Raw genomic sequence first — 18544 nt, forward strand, 5'->3', positions numbered from 1 at the left:
TAAAAACATATTACTTATAGCACTAAAAATTTAATACTTAGGTATACCTAACTCTAATAACACATATGCAGGATCTATTTACAGAAAATTAGAAATGCTAATAAAAGAAATTTTTTTAAAAACAAATTAATTGGAGATATGTTCTGTATCCATTGAGTGGAAGCCTCAATATTATTAACTATCAGTTATTCTCAACTCGATATTATACTCAAACAACTCCAACGAAAATCCTAGCAAGCTACCTTGATATTGAGAAACTGATTCTAAATTTGTATAGAAAGGCAAAAGATTCAAAATAATCAACACAATACTAAGGAAGAGGAACAAAGGTGGAGGACAGTCTCTTTCCAAATTTAAGATTTACTCTAAACCAACAATAATGAAGGCAGCATGGTATTAGCAAAAAGGTAGACACATAGTTCAATGGAACAGAATCCAGAGCCCAGAAATGGGCCTACACAAATATATTAAACTGATCTTTGACAAAGCAGCAAGGGCCACTTAAGGCAAAAGGACAATCTTTTTTTTTTTTTTTTTAATAAGCAGAACTAGAATAATTGGACATTTCAATGACAAAAAAATAAACAAAACTCAATACAGATCTTACATCTTTCATAAAAACTAACTAAAAATGAATCATCAACCTAAATATAAGAGTGCTATAAAACGTCTAGTAAAATCAAAAGGAAAATCCATGTGACTTTGGATTTGGTGATACATTTTTAGAAACAATAGCAAAAATATGACTCATGAAATAAAGAACTGATAGATTAAACCAGTAAAATTTTAGCAATCTACTGTGTGAAAGACACTTAAGAGAATAAAAAGACAAGCCACAGAGTGAAAGAAATATTTGTGAAACACATCTGATAAAGGAATTATATATAAAATATAGAAATAAATTCTTAAAACCCAACAATAAACAAATAAAATAACCCAATTAAAAATGGGCAAAAGGGAGGTCCCGTCATGGCTCAGTGGTTAACAGATCCGACTAAGAACCATGAAGTTGCAAGTTCAATCCATGGCCTTGCTCAGTGGGCTAAGGGTCCTGCGTTGCCATGAGCTGTGGTATAGGTGGCAGACACAGCTTGGATCCCTTGTTGCTGCTGTGGCTGTGGCGCAGACTGGAGGCTACGGCTCGGATTAGACCCCTAGCCTGGAAACCTCCATATGCCATGGGAGCAGCCCAAGAAATGGACAAAAGACAAAAAAAAAAAAAACCAAAAACGGACAAAAGATCTGAGCAGACAACTTACAAAAGAAGATATAAAGATGGCAAATAATTATGTGAAATTATCAATATAATGTCATTAAGTAATTAGAAATTAAAACAATGAAATATCACTACATATTCCTATTAAAATGGCTAAAATTAAAACAAAAATTTAAACCTTAGAACATTCAAAATGAAGTAAGGATGCTGAACAACGAAACTTTAATTCATTGGTAATGAAAATGCAAATGGATACACTAGCCAAATTAAAAGACAATTTGGCAGTTTCTTATATAGCAAAACATAGTATACAACCCAAGTAATCAAACTTCTAAGTACTTTATGATTTACTTGAAAACTTATGTTTAAATAAAACATCTACATGAATATTTATAGAAATTTATTCATAATTGCCAAAAACTGGAAGTAATGAGTATATTTTTAAATAGGTGAATTGATAAATTGTGCTACTCCATACAAAGGAATATTATGCAACAATTAAAAATGTATGAGTTATCAAGCCATGAACAGACTTGTAAGTATATGAAATGTGTATTCCTAAGTGAAAGAAGCCCATTTGAAAATATTTGATTTTAATTCTATACAATTTTGGAAAAATAAAAACTACAGAGGCAGTAAAATAATTTGTGGTCGCCAGGGGCTAAGGTGAGAATAGATGAAGCACAGAATTTTTTTTAGAGTAGTAAAATTATTCTACTGTAATGGTGCATGCATGGAGTTACATATTTGTTCAAACCCACAGAATTCTGCAGCTAGAGTATGTACTTTAATGTATGTAAAATTAAATATTAACCTAATTTAGGAAGTTAGGAGACTCCAGGGATGAATTCAGCTATGACAAGAGAATCTGACTATATTACAAATATATGAAACAACTACAATGAAGGTTGTTCCTGAAGTATATACCTTTGCAAATGAGTGAAGTTGTGAGATAAAGGCAAAAGTACCACACATGAGCCCTGTACTCCAATTGATAAAGGTTTTCTCTTGGCTTTATGGAGTTAATGATTATGATACCACTACACAAGTGTACTTAATGAACAAGTATGTAAATGGTTGCAGATGGTAGAACTCAGTTTTCTTAATGTTGTGGTGAAAATCTCCAGATAAAGAAGAAAAAGAGCCTAAAATCCATTTGGTACGGTTTAGAGTTGGAAACAGGAGTATGAGCTCATGTTTAGCTTAATATAGATAGAAGAGTTATGAGATGAAAATCCTGTGAATGATCATTATGCAACTACAGATGTGATAAATTCATGTGAGTAATAATAAAAAAAAGGCAGCATTACATACAGAAATATATGCCCACATTGGTTGGTATAGCACATATATTTCTTCTTTCCTTTAGCTGAAAAAGCCTAAGAGAAAGGACATCCTAGTAGCAATGAGCATATCTATTGTCCCAGTCTGGATTTCTAGTATCGTTCTCCCACAAAAGCAATCATGGGTTCTTTGGAGATATGGCTGATTCTAGGTAAGGGAAAGGAATTGTACAAGATGAACCTGGTACATGTGTAATGCTAAAAAGTGTACTCAAAGAAAGCTTCCTTAAAATTCATAATGGCCTCAAACTGGGATGGTTGGACATGTCTATTAACAAGGATAAATAAATCTAATTGTGTTATATTCATAAAAGGAATGACACTCAAAAATAAAAAGGAACAAACTACCGGTATAGGTAACAATACAAAAGAATTCTACAGACTTTTATAGAATGAAGTAACAAAACAGGCTTGGAATGTATATTTTGCATGCCTCCATTTACTTGAAAGCTTACAAATGGCAAAACTATTCAGTAATGATAGAAAAAAGGGTTATTTGTTGCTTGGTATTGTTTGTGGGTAGGTAAAGGGTACTCAGTTAACAGAGGCCCAAGGAAATTTTCTGCGGAAATAGAAATGGAGGGATTGGGGTGGTGGTCATATGGGTATGTTCATTTGTCAAAGTCATTGAATCGTCCACTTAAAATGTGTGGAGTTTTAGGAAAATAATTTCGTAATAAAATTAATTTTAAAAATTGGAAGAAGTACTGGTTTAAAAAAAAATCACTTGAGTTTCTTGTATTTTGGCATCTTTATTCCTTTCATCCTATAACTTTTATGGAATATTTGTCTCTTTCAGACTACAATGGTATACTGATGTTCTTTCAAGTCTATGCAAGTAGTCATTTGTTCCTTTTACACACCAAATAGTTTATAGTAGGTAGATATATTCACATCTATGACTTAAAACATCATATAGAAGAATGAAAAGAGATATTAAAACCTCCATTTGAGGTTTAATGCGCATGACCTCACCATTTTTTTTAATGACTTTTTTTTTTTCAGTAAAGGTAATGTATGTGGTTCTAACAAAAGCTGCAAAATAGGCTGAAATTAAACTTCTTTCTAATCTTGTCTCTGCAATCCTGACTTGAACATTTATGTTTGGCTATTGTAGGGATTGTGTTTGGAGACTAAGACAAATCCCATCTCTTAATAAAATAAATGTATGTCTGTCGAAAGTCTGTAATTGGTCACCTGAGTCTATTTCCCCTGAAATCTAAACCATGTGTTCTGAGTCTAGAAAGCTGGAATTTCAAGGTTAGATCTATGAGCATCAACTTGCAGGTTTATTTTGTTTCTTAAATAGACAATTTAAAATTCACCAAACTGACATATTTTAATAGTAAATCTCATATTACACAATACTTATTATATAACAAAAAATATGAGTAACAAATTATGAGAGAAACAAAAATTAAGTATGACACCTAAGATTTTTTTTTTTTTTTTTTTTGGGGGGGAAGAGCTGGGAAATGAGGCAATTCAGTAAGATAAGTTTTAAGAAGGAGGGAAGTTTAGGAAGAAGGTTGAAAATCTTTGTATATGACAGATTGATATTCTCATTTTGTATTTGTGGGAATTGTGGTCCATAGAGATTGACATATTCCTGTGGCCACACAATTACTCACTGCAAATTTGGAGATTTTTAAAGTTATTAGTCTGTTGCTCTTTCGGCTCTATTGTTAAAGTACAAATGCAATCATAATCATTACTTTATCCAGTCCCCAGATATATCTGATTCAATACTTTTAGGATGAAGTTCAAATATGTGTTTTTCAAAGAAAATAGAAAAAAAAAAACCTTTTAGGCAATTTTCATGTGCTCACCACATTTACAATGACTGTGTTGTACCATGTAAAACTATCCAACATATGGATGTCAAAGTATCTCAATATAAATATATTTAATACTCAACTTTATTTTCATTCTGTATGAAAACATTTTGTTGCTTTTTGTTGTTTCATTTAACACATTTGGCTCTTTTATCCATAGATTTTTTTTTTTTTTTAGCCATATTCGGCTCTTTTTTCCTTTTAAAAATCTCAAGATTACCATAAAATCACAAATATGATTCTCCTATGTTATATGTTTGTTTGTTTTTTTCCTTTTAGGGCCACACCCTCGACACACTGAGTTCCCAGGCTAGTGGTCGAATTGGAGCTGTAGCTGCTGGCTTATGCCACAGCAGCCACAGCAATGTGAAGATCCGAGCTGCATCTGTGACCTACACCACAGCTAACAGCAATGCCGGATCCTTAACCCACTGAGCGAGGCCAGGAATCAAACCTGCATCGTAATGGATGCTAGTCAGATTCATTTCCGCTGAGCCATGACGGGAACCCCTGATTCTCCTATGTTATAAAACAACACTCAGTTTTCTCAGTTGCACTACTTTCATTTATGAATAGAAAGAATATGCCTTTCCTAAAGGAGAGTGAAATAAAAAACCTGGTCTGTAATAATCCCTTTATATTGCCCTGCAAATGAAAGTGAAAGAATATTACCAAAAGTAGAAATAATGGAGAAATATAACATTTGAGTTTAAAAATGAAAAATTTTGGTAATAAAAATTAATCCACTGGGAATCTGAGTTTAAGTCAGAAATCTTCTGGTTGCAAGAAAAGAACTTCAATTAAGTTGGCTCATATAAAAAAAGGAAGATGAAATAAAATTGGTCTGAGTGATAAAAGATATTAAAGGTAATAAGATAAATTCTGCCAAGTCCTGTGTTATGCAAACAAGAGTAGGAACTGATGTGTGAAAATTCCTGTCTCACCAAGGCCACATAATCAATCTCAATCTCTCTCTCCTGCTTCTTTCCAAGCCAATTTGCTATCTACTTCTTTCTTGCCTGTTTGTATTGCTTTCTCAATTCCCTCACTTTGTGAACTCTCAGCCCTAGTTCAACATCACATATGTTTAGTTCCACTGTGCTCTGCCACCACAGCCCCCTAACTTAATTTGGAAATTTGAGAAAAACCATGGAAAGACGGGAGCTTGAGTGTTTGTGTGAAAGAAATGAAATGGAAAAGGAAAGAAAGAGGGAGAGGGAGGAGACATGAACATGGGAGAGCCAGTCTAACAAGAAAAAAAAAGATTCTGCTTGTTTCCTGCCCAGATCATGGAATTTAGGTTGGGGGTGATGGGTGAGTCAATCATATTTTGCCAGAAAGCTAATAGGAATATACAAACTAAAGCTGCCTCTTCCAGAAGCTGAGAGCAGACAGTTAACTGTAAGGGATGGTGTAGAATAAAACTGACTTCAAATAATTAGAACACTGTGTATTACTTTTTTAGTATTTGAGGCTTTCATCTATTCCTGACTTTATATCTATCTAGATCTCCACCTGTGCCTTTATGGTATTTTTAAACTGGTTTATTATAGGTGTTCTGACCTTTCCTCTTTTCAAGCTTTCACTGTTGTATTTCTATAATACATAAACTTTACTTATAACCAGAATCAAACAACTATCTAGGAACATGAGATTGTAGCACCAGACTATGGAGGGTTTGTCTACTTGCATTTATAGATGGGAAATCCTCATGTACATCAGTACTTCAATTTTGATATTTTTTCATAAGAATTTAAGTGCAGACAATAGTGTTAATTATTTTTAAAACTTTAGGCTTGTTAAAGTAGATGAGTTAGGCTTGATCCTTATACTCAAGAAACAAAGTACTGGAGAAAAGAGTGAATTATGGAAATAAAACTAGGCAAATGTAAAGAAAGTTCCTTAACAGACCTGCCGAGAAAGACTAGAGAGAACATCAAAGAGGAGAGAAAATTTGATACCAAGGAGATAATCAGATATCTAGAAGGGTGAACCCTTTTAGGAGCTGTCTTCAAGAAGAGTAAAAAGAAAAGAGAAAGATTTTGGCTTTTACCAAATCTACCTAAAGTGTTTAAAATAGATTCGTAGCACACATTTAAGTCATTTAGGTAGCTGAATGGCAGCACCAGATGGTTCTATTACATGACTCATTTCTAGTTTTCTCTCTCCATTTGCTCACATGTTTATGTGTGCTATCATCTAAAGCCTAGTTAAAATTTTAGGGCAATATACAATTAGTGGAGCTTTATGCATGAAAGAAGATCAGACATGAAGTTAATATTTGCCTACAGAAAGGACATACCCTTCTATATTTATCAGCTTGGGTTGTCATAAAAAATACCATAGACCGGGTGGCTTAAGGAACTGAAATTTATTTTCTCACAGTTCTGGATATTAGAATACCCAGATCAAGGACCTACCAAGTCAGTTTCTGGGAGCTCGCTTGCTGGCTTGTAGAAAATTGTCTTCTGACTATGTCCTCAAAACAGTCTTTTTCTTCTAAGTATGTGTGTGGAAAGAGAAAAAGTGAGCCCCATGTTTCTTCTTGTTAGGATACTAATCCTTATGAATTTTTTAATAATCATCTCCAGATGTAGTTAACTTGGGGGGTTAGTTATTCAACTAACATGGATATGTCAGTTATAAAACTAACATGAATCCAGCTCACATGAAGTCATTATGTACTCCTTGAAAGACTGAAAGTTTTCACCTTTTCTGAGAAAGATTCCTCCTTTCCTTACCACTCCATCACGGGAGAAAATAATCTTGGGTCTCTTTTCTCCTATGAAGAAATGGGTTTTAAAATTATCATAAGTTATTCAAGTTGTTCTCACTCTTAGGGTGGCCGCAATTGTCTCTTACATCTTTCTGAATTCTAACCCAGTAACAGAAGTGGTCTGACCGACTTTGGCAGAATTAGCAAACAATTTCTTCAATTTGTATGTTTCAGATAACTTTGAAATATAAATTTAAAGAGAATCTTAAGAACACTAAATCTTTGCTCTATGAATGTCTTTCTGTATATCTGAATATGTTCAAAATTAGCTTACATATTTTAAATAGAATTAAAAGAAAAATAAAATCTTGATATTTTCTCATAACAATAAAAACTTATTTTCAATTTCACGTTTTAAAGGAAAATATTTTTTATCTTTTTTTAAAGTTTTATTGAAGTATAGTTCATTTACAATGTTGTGATAATTTTGCCTGTACAACAGAGTGATTCTGTTATACATGTACACACACCCATTCTTTTTCAAATTCTTTTCCCATTAGAACATCACAGAATACTCGGTAGAGTTTCCTGTGCTATACAGCAAGTCTCCGTTGGCCAATCATTCCATATATCAACAGTATACATGTGTGTAGCAAAACATCTGGGTCAAGGATGGCTGGATGAGGTAGACTTGAAAATATCAGAAATATGATGGGACATGATATCAAAGACCTCATAAAAATGCCCACGCCATATTGTGAAATATATGCACCCTGTTACTAGCTCTTCTGCCCTTCAATCTGTCTTTCCTTCTCAGTTTCCTTGGGCTCTCCCAGGTCTGATAATTCACCTGGAAACTATGGTATGTCACTGGATAACTTATGATGGAAAAATGGCTGGGGGAACAGTATGTACTATGCTTTAGAGACAGATTCTCAGGAATAGGTTGATGGAGAACAAATTACTAGAAAATATTAACCAGCATTAATATTAATACTAGAAAATATTACTGCAGAGTAGTAACAACATTAGTTTTCCTACCTTCTCAATAAACCTCATAGCATAAATCATCAGTGAATATAACTAGAATTTAGCAGATTAGGAAATGGTAAAAATAATGTTTGATTTCCTTTTCTGAATGTCCACTGCTATAAAACCTCTAGAGGCCATTAGTGACATAATTAAAATAAACACTAAATAAAATGATTTAAATTACTGTCATTTTTGACCAGGCCTAGGAAAACTTAGGAAAGGTAATCATTATAATGATATGAAATATCATGGGATTACAAGAATAAGATCCATGCTTCCAAGTAAATTATTTTGATAGAATATATTCAAGCCTTTGTGAGAAGCACAAAGAAGTGAAGAAGTATATTTTATGTAAAAATAACATATAGGATATATTTCTTATCAGAATATTGGGACTACAGATGTTATATTAAGGCAAAATTAATATGGCTTCGTAAAAAATTCACCTTTATTTTTTGTTTGTTTTCATTTGTTTTTTTTTTTCTTTTTATGATGGCACTTGCAGCATATGGGAGTTTTCAGGCTAGGAGTTGAATTGGAGGTGCAGCTGCAGGCCTATAACACAGCAACATCAGATCATAGCCGTGTCTGTGACCTATGCTGCAGCTTGACGCAATGCCATATCCTTAATCTACTAAGCAAGCCCAGTGATCAAACCGGCTTCCTCACAAGGACTATGTCGGGCTCTTAACCCATTGACCTGCAATGGGAACTCACAAAATTCATCTTTTTGGATGTGTGTTTGAAATCATAAAATGCTATTAAAATGCGTATCAGAAGAATCACTTTGCCTGAGGGTTTATAGGAGATCCTCCTGAGAAAGTGATTTTTCAGGGCAAACTGAAAGACATATTGTGGGCTTTTGTCTTCATTTTTGTTTTTATTTTGGAGCACTTCCTTGCACTCTGGTACTACCAGATGCTCCAGGTTTATTATGTATATTTTCTGCCCCAGTCCTGGAATTAGACATTTCTGCAAGAAACTCTGGTTTCTTTTTTGAGAATGACATTAAATATCCAGCTCTGTGTGCTAGATGTACTTAATCGTACTAGAGTGTTATTGCTCACAGGCCATTTCACCTGGCAGAATATAAACCTATTATGTACATATAACCACAAGTATTTCTATATATAGCTGCATATACACACACCCACACATACATTAAGCTCAATATGAATTCATACTGATTTCTCAAACTCTAAGCCTTTACCACATAGATCATTCCAGAATCCTTCCCTTGCTTATCTCTAACTCCATGTTCCAACACTGGGAAAACTAGTTCCAACCATCAGCCACCCAGTTGCTTAACTGTTCAAGTATACATGCATTGCTGTGTCAGAATTGTGGACCCACTGTTATTTTCCCTGGGAAATAACTTTATCAACTAAGGCACGATGCTTATCCATTTTCTTTTGCTTTAGTCTCACCGACTCCACTCATTTCAGTTACTTCAATCAGCAACTTTTCCTCTTATTCATATCAGGGAGATCATCTCATACATATGCAATACAAATACATTGTTTTGTTACAATGTGTTTGTATACATAGAGGTTCACTTTTTGTTCTGTAAATTTCTGTGGGTTCTGACAAAGGAATAGTATTATATATCCGTAACTACACTATCATACATAATTGTTTCACTACTTCCCCAGATCCTGTGTGCTTTATCATTTAATTCTCCCCTCCTCCTCTAAACCTCTGGCAATTACTGATCTTTTTACCATTGCTATAGTTTGACTTTCCCTGAATGTCATATAGCTGGTTCCTATATGGATTATGTTGCCTTTTCCGACGAGGTTCTGTCACGATATACATTTGTTTCTTTCATGTCTTTTTGTTGTTGACACCTCATTTTGTTATATTGTCAAATAATATTCCACTATATGAATATACCACGGTTTATCCATTTACATATTGAAGGACCTTCCTAATACCGTTTGTATTAAAACATCAATCTGTCTATTCATTGAAGAGACCATTAGAATGAAGTGAGCCTACACATATCAAGTCCAAACAGGAAGTTATGGAACTGATTCATATTTAACCATAACAGTTAGAACCACCATCTCCCCTAACCATCAGCTCTTCTTGACTTCATCCCTTCACTATCTCCTTAATGTGTTCACTTCTACCACATTAGTCTAAGGTCCTCTGGCATCTCATGTGAACTATTTTTATAGTTCCTAAGTTATTTCCCAACTACCAATCTTGCAACCCACTAGTGCATTTCTAAAGATGCAACTGAGGGAATCTTTTTTTGAACAAATATGGTTAGATTAATTCTTTATTTTCACCTTCCAATGATTTACATCCCAGCCTTTAACATGGCCTATTAGATCATGCAGGAGCTGCCACCTGCCTTTTTAACTCTTATAATTTCATGTTGCTCTATACATTATTCTCTATGCACTTCCCACTTTTTTCATTCCTCAGCAGCATAAAGCTCTTTTTAAGCTCAGGGCCTTTCAGCATGCATAGTTTTTTTTTTTTTTTTTTGGCCTGGAACACTTCTATACATCTCATGCCTCTTTGCTAATTAATTCTTACTTATTACTCACATTGTTTTGATAATTGAGAAATACTAACTAATTGCTGTTTTCCTTTTTTAGAATAAAATCCCCTGCTTCAATATTCAACTGAAAATAATTATGTATTTTCTTGTTTAAACATAAAAAATTAAAACAAAAAAGAAATCATGACTCTCTCCTTCACTTCAGTATATGTAGTTTAAAGCATTCACTAAATAGTTACTAAATTGATAGATTAGGACATGAATGAACAGATGAATGGATGGATGAACACATTTATCCAGTAAAAACAAGTTGCTTGAAGCTAATATGCCAAGAGTATGATTGTTCAGTTGTATTCAGTGTTATCCTTTTGCTGGTTCATCATGTAATATACCTGTACATCTAACTCTGCACATGTAGGCATATATATCACATATATTGACATAATAGCTCTTTCATTTCAATGGTATATGTAGTTTTGCTAAGAATAACAACAGAATAACAATGTTTTACTGAATACCACTGTGTCAAATGCTAAGTGCTTTGTATTACAAGAAAAATGTGAACATAATTTTCAGATACACATGTCCTTAAAATTGAGATTATTTACAATAGTAAAGGAGGAATCACTATTATCGCCCTTTATTCTTTTTTGGGCTTAGGTGAATATTATAGTTTCTGTGCAGGTGTACCTTTCCTATAGCTCAGTTAATTATTTCTGTCAGACACTGGGCCATGGAATCACTCTCCCACTTCAGTCATGATGACTAAAAATATCATGTGGGGTTACTTGAAAGGGAGAGAAGAACTGTTGTCTTTAAAAATGAGCATGACATGGCTGGCTTTATAAACCTAGAACTTTCCAAGTCATGCTGACCACTAAAACAGAGGCATAAACTTTTATATGTGGGCAATGAGGGTTGTCAAGTAGGGTCTGAAAACTTTTTGGAGGTACAGTGCCAGAGGAATGTTAAACTGTCTGACGTCAGGCACAGGAAACAAAAATTTTGGATTTGAGAATGTAGGTTGAATATTGCATTATAGTCAAGCAATGGACAAAAGTAAAGCCGGAAAATAAAGTGAACTGTAAATGTGATGGCTGAGCAATAAAATTACTGATGAGTTTAGGTGCAAGTAGGAACTGATTCTGACAATGCAGTCCATCCATCTTCTCTGCCCTCTCTCTTTGGTATTTATCATTGTGAGCCAATGAGCAAGGGAAAAATATCAATTAGAGGCCAACATGTCTATAAATGACACAAAATGTCTCTCACAACTGAGGGAAATTGAGAATCAGCTTCCATGTTTATCATTAAACTGGAATTAGTTTCTACATTTTTAATAGCTTATATTTTTTAATTATTTAAATATATCTTAAAAAAAAAAAAGTTGGAGTTCCCGTTGTGGCGCAGTGGTTAACAAATCCGACTAGGAACCATGAGGTTGCGGGTTCGGTCCCTGCCCTTGCTCAGTGGGTTAACAATCTGGCGTTGCCGTGAGCTGTGGTGTAGGTTGCACACACGGCTCAGATCCCGTATTGCTGTGGCTCTGGCGTAGGCCGGTGGCTACAGCTCCAATTGGACCCCTAGCCTGGGAACCTCCATTTGCCGTGGGAGCGGCCCAAAGAAATAGCAAAAAGACAAAATAAATAAATAAATAAATAAATATATCATTGTTAAAAGGTAATAATTTTATTATGTATTATATGTCCTAGATATATCTTAGAGATTGCAACAGAGCACCTCCACAGAACACAAAAATCTCAATGTAAGTAAAGAAAATTGAAAATATAAATCGTTATTTCAGTTCCTGAAGATCATTTAAACCAGGATCCAATAACATTTGTAATTAATCATTTCGGCAAATTAGTTTTGAAAAATTGAAATAATATAAATTAATAACGATGAAGGAGCTGTACTGTGCTGTATTGTGTACTGAACATTAACCTTAGTTCCTCCCTAAATATTTTACCCTTTCATTTTATGTTCATATGTACAGCTAAATTAAGTGATTTTCTGGTGTGAATAATTTAATATTGATTCTTTGCTCTTATATACAGCAGTATAGGTAAGACTGAAGTAGGATTAAATAAATAATTTAAGTAATTAAAGGTTTATAAAGAGTTAACATGGAAGATTATCATTACCTGGGTTCTGAGTTTTTTACCTTTTAAAACTTGCTAATGAACTAGGAATGTGATTCTTTCAAGAAAATATTATGCATCCTCTATCTTGAGAAGACATGGATACTTTCCTGTTAAATATGGATAGATCTTTAGTCTCTATGACGCACATGCTAGCATACCTCACTTCTAGCACATAGTATGGCAGCTACTCTTCTATGGATTTTTTTTTCCTGATACTTCCTATGATGATTAATTTTTTGTGTCAATTTGAATGGTCCATGGGATGCCCAGATATTTGGTCAAGCATTATTCTGAGCATGTCTGTAAAAATGGTTCTGGATGAGATTAACATGTAAAGACGGAGTAAAGCGTACAGCTCTTCCTAATGTGGGTGGTTCTCATTCCGTCAGTTGAATGTCTAAGTAGAAATAAAAACTCTTTCCTGGCTGTTTAGAGCTAAGATATCAATTTTTTTTTTCTATCTTCTGACTCAAACTAAAACATCTCTTCCTGGGTCTCAAGCATGACAGCCTTCAGACTGGAAATACATCATCAGTTCTCTTTGATCTATAGTTTGTCTAGTGAAGATCTCAGGACTTGTCTGTCTCCATAATGATCTTGTGAGCCAATTCCATATAATAAATCTCTCTCTTTGTTTCTCTCTTATGCCCCCTTCATTCATATGTATATTCACCTGTACATATAAAGTTGATGAGATTTTATTTGGTGGATTTTCGGAAAATAATCCACAAAAGCATGAAGATGAGCTATAACCATCCTAGTTATTTGGAGAATGTTTTAACCCCTAGCCATCAGATGTTTATAATTAAATTATTAACATTATAAATGTTAAATTATACTATTATAATATATTAATAAGAACTACATCCTATTAGATCCATTTCTCTGGATAACTTTAATACACTTCTAACTGCCTCACTTTTTTTTTTTGTTTCTTATCGCAAATAAGTACCTATTCTTATTTGTATCTGCTCAGGACCACTTGTCAAGTAGAGGTAGTTTTTTGCTTTAAAACTACAAAGTCTCAACCTCTTTACCTCTAGGAAAACTATTTCCTTCCCACTGGATTTTGTCTTATCCTTTAATTCATCCCTTAGCCTCTGTGCGCTATGTTGTTCCTTACAGTATTAGGTCTAGACTGTCACAATAGGGAAACTTCATAAGAAAATTTCAAAGTGAACTGTGGAATAATGATGACAGTGTCTCCCCATGAGTGTGAGAATGAGCATAAATATTCCTTATGGGAGTCCAGCACATAAATACTACATGAGATTATATCCCAAGAGAGGAGGACATTTACTTTGACAGAAAATTAAACGTAGATATTCTCATCGAGGTCAGAAAAGAAAAAAAAAATCCTGGAATGAACATACTTGATAGCCTGCTACCCATGATCTAGATGTACATGAATATGTACAGCAGGCTTAATTCAAAATCTGTTCCCTGCGCACAATGTCTACGTTCAACTTTAACTGTACCAATGGTTCTTAATCTTGCCCATTAGCATGCACAAAATGTAAAAAGAGGCATGCCAAGGCATATGGGGTAGGCTTACTACACAATAGGGTATTTAAGGTGGAACCTGAATATCAGAAATTCTTTCTAGCCCCCCGTGTATATTCTCATGTGTCAAAATAATTAAGAACTGTTGGTCTAAATTTAGTTTCTGGGAGCTAAAAAAAATCTTCCAAATAAAAATACACAAAACACAAAGAGGGATAGTGACATCATATTGGAAAAACACAGCAATTACAATTTATTACTATGTCAGAGGTAGATGAAAGAGAAGGGGGCATTTTAAAACACCAAAGGCTTTTCTTCCTATCATTCCATTAAATGAGCATATGCCCCAGAGTGAGTGTAAGTTGGAAGAAATGAACATACTATTCCTTCAGCAGGTTTCCGTTCCCACAGCCTCTCCTAAGTGGGGGTTGGCAGAACACTGACAGTGAATATTTAAATTTAAATTTAAATTCATTTTTCTTAGGACATGAGTTCCAATCTTAAACAAACTGTCTTCTGGTGCTTAGCCAATGGAATAACATTTGTTATATTGGATGCATTGAAAAATAGTATGCTGTCCTTTAATGGGCTAATTTTTGAAGCAAACAGTCTACATGCAATAGTATGTGTTTAGTATGTACCGAAACTAACCTAACATGGCATAATATAAGACTCCACTTCACTCTGGGTTAGGCCAGGTTTGCATTCCCAGGCAGAGATTTTATCTCTTCTTTTTTAGATGGAAGTGAGGAAATACATCCTTAATATACTGTATAAACAAAATTCACAGGGCAAGTGAGGTTACACTTACAATTCATTAGCCAAAATATAATGTCTGATTTTATTTATAGTACAAATACTAACAAATTTAAAGTGGAAAATTACAGAGTTATAATTATTAATTGTCAGTAAGACGTTACCAACAATGTTTTAGCCTAAACGCACATCTTTGGGAAAACTTGTTAAGCCATGTCACAAAGCACAGATGGGTTTGATCTCTTTGATTATCACTGGTGGTGTAAGTTTAGAATTATTAATTGATAGATAATTGTCATTTGTATTAGGCTTGAACTTTTCCTTATTTCTCACGTTATGCAAAAGTGTTATATTCCTAAGTTGTGACCAAAACATCTACTTTTCCTTTAATGTCTCACCACAACTAAAGTAAGTGTTGCGAGGAAAAGCCCTCAAACTTGTCACAAAATGCCAATCTGTCATGTTTTAATATTGCCACTGATCGTATTGACCAAATGCAACCTACTATGCTTGGCATTAATCATTGTTAATCATAGGCTTTAAGTGGTACTTGCAGTGGTTTTATTTCTGATATACAAAATAGTATATGCAGGGTATTCAAAATCAACTTTTCTTAGCTCATATCATTACAACCATAGGGTGACATGGGAAAGACAACTAAGACTCAGTAACTCTCAGAGATTTCTGGCTATTCCACCAATTAAGCAATTTGTAACAACAGAATTGTAGATAAAGGTGATAAAAATCTGAAATAACTAGCAGAGGAGAGAGAGAATATCAAATATTTATTTAATAATATGTGTCATATATACAGAGTTTTAGTGAATCTTTTGCTTTGTGTCTTTGCAAAGATTGTGGATGGTCATGGCCTTACCCAGGAGTCTATAATGGATTGGATTTAATAGAAGGCCTAAGGAGATCTGAATGATACAACAGATGGAGCTAAATTTGAAAAAAAAAAAAATATATCAGGTTGCAAAATAAGTGTGGGTTTGAAGATTCCCCTAAATGTAGCAAGTGGTTCTTAAATATAAGATGCCATCCAATGCATAATATATACAGAAATGCCCTTGTAAAGTCCCAAAATGTCTTAAAAGGTAACCAGGACTTGTACATATTATAGTTCTGGGATAGTATTATTTTTTTCTTTAATTTTGATGAAATTACATTATTTTCAGGAAGGAATAAAAGTAAGTAAAAATAAGATAAATAAAAAATAACAGCATCTGAACATTTATAATAGCTAAGTCTAATGCTAACAACATTTTAAAATCACTATTATAATATGTATGAAAGACGTGAGATTCACCTAGTAAAATTTAACTGGTAGATAAAAGGAGTTAAGTTTTCAGATATCAAAATGTATGCTCTTTGTGATGTATGTGTTTGAATATCTGGATGATATGTTATTATTTAAATAAGACAAATAGTTCTTAGTTGCAGAAGGTATGCATTTGTCACAGAACCCAGGAGTTTACGCTGCAATTCTCATATTAAGGCTTGTAGGAGTCTCCATACAATATTCTTATTCACTACAGGTTACTCTAGACTCAGTGAATTTGTTTGCTCCAAGCAACAGGTCCTCTTATACTTCAGCCTGGTCTTGTAGTGCCCTCCCTTCTTTTGAGACCCACTCAAAATTCTTAGACTTCTGTGTCATCTAGTAAACTGTCAAAGAAATGTTACCAATAGCAGTCATGATACATCTGCAATACTACCAAACACTGTGCCTACTTTGTTTTGGGAAATCTATGATGCTACAACTTGTACTGTACCTTACAGGCATCTTATGAGCCTCAGACTCATAAACTGTTAAAGCCACTAAATATTCATGGGGTATGATAGCTCATATTCTATAAATAATTGTCTTCTTAGGGAATCAAAGTGTCTTGGACTCATCTTTGTTATCTACAACTAATTAAGATGAGGACATCAACATGGTGAAACAACTTGATGTTCTGAAGTGTCCAAATGATCAGAATTTCTACATGTTACATTGTTTCTGAAGTCAAGAGAAAACACATAGCATGGTGATAAGAGAATGAATGGGAACTAAAGCATTTCTCATGTAAAAGTAAATTGTTTTAAACCTTTATTAACAGGGATTGGGAACAATTACTTTGCCAGTTCAATTACCTATACCAAAGATTAGAAGCATATAAACATAACATTGTGCCACATAACATTGTGAAACTGAGATAGCTTCAAGATTAAGTTAATGCTATAATAATAGCTCACTGTCACATTCTATATTCTATCTCTTTCTTTCCTCTAGGGAACAGTAGCTACAGATTCCACTGGTGCAAGATCAGAATAATATCAAATATATGCATATATAGATACAAATATACTATATATATTATATATATAGTAAAGAGTATACTTTATATAATTAATATATTATAGTTACATTATATCTGCAGTTGACCCAAGAACAATATAGGTTTTAATTGTGTGGGTCTACTTATATGTGGATTTTTTTCAATAAATACTTACTACACTACATGATCCTCTGTGGTTGAATCTTTGGACATGGAACCACAGATAGGGAAAGGTGACTCTAAAGATATAGGTGGGTTTTCAACTGTGTGTGGACTGGTGCCTTTAAACTACCTCCCATTGTTCAGGGGAGAACCATAGTTAATATTCTATAGTACTTAGTTGCAGAATATTGCAGGACTCACCATGTTCTTCATAGGATTAAAGTTATCACACCCAAGTCTATCTATCTAACAAAGAAAGTGTAATTTCTTTCTAGCAGAGGATTTCTCGATCTTGATCTATCATCTAGATAATTATTTGTTGTGGAGAGCTGTCCTGTACATTGTAGGAAGTTTAGCAACAGCCTTGGACTCTACTAACTAGATACTTATACACATCTTCCAGTTATAACACATCACTTCCTCTCCCCACACACTTGCAGACAGTTGATGATATTTATGAGTCTCCAAATTTTGTTCTGCCTTAGACCAGTCCCTTCCCAATATTTCCTGTTTCATTAGCCAATTAGTCTCCATTCTCACTAATTTTTGTGTTTTTGTCATTTTACATAAAAGAGTCTTACTTTTACAGTGATTGTTCATTCAGTGCCAGAACTTTATAAGCTAAGGGTGATATTTAAGAGAAGGTTTCCAAGGGGAAATATGTATGAAAAACACAGGAATAAAGTACTCTATACAAGAAATCAAACCTAAATGTCAAGGGGGGAAATCTCAATCACAAATAGTAACAGCCCCAAGATGCCAGGCCAAGAACCAAAGAGAATGAGATGAATAAAGATAATTATCACTATCTTTATAAAGAACCACCTAAGAGAGGAAGTGGACTTTTTTCCAGTTGCGCCTCGGTAAAGACTACAACCCCAATCAACATCTTGATTACAGTCTTGCAGAGAACCAGGCTAAAGCCATACTTCAACACTTGACCTGCAGAATCCATAAGATAATAAATGCATGTTACTTTGATATGCTAATTTTGTGGTAAATAT

Source organism: Sus scrofa, chromosome 18, assembly GCF_054392235.1.
Source record: "Sus scrofa isolate SSC_HxYL_T2T_F1_AM1 chromosome 18, Sscrofa_HxYL_maternal_Yorkshire_Landrace_v2.0, whole genome shotgun sequence".
Lineage (NCBI taxonomy): Eukaryota > Metazoa > Chordata > Mammalia > Artiodactyla > Suidae > Sus > Sus scrofa.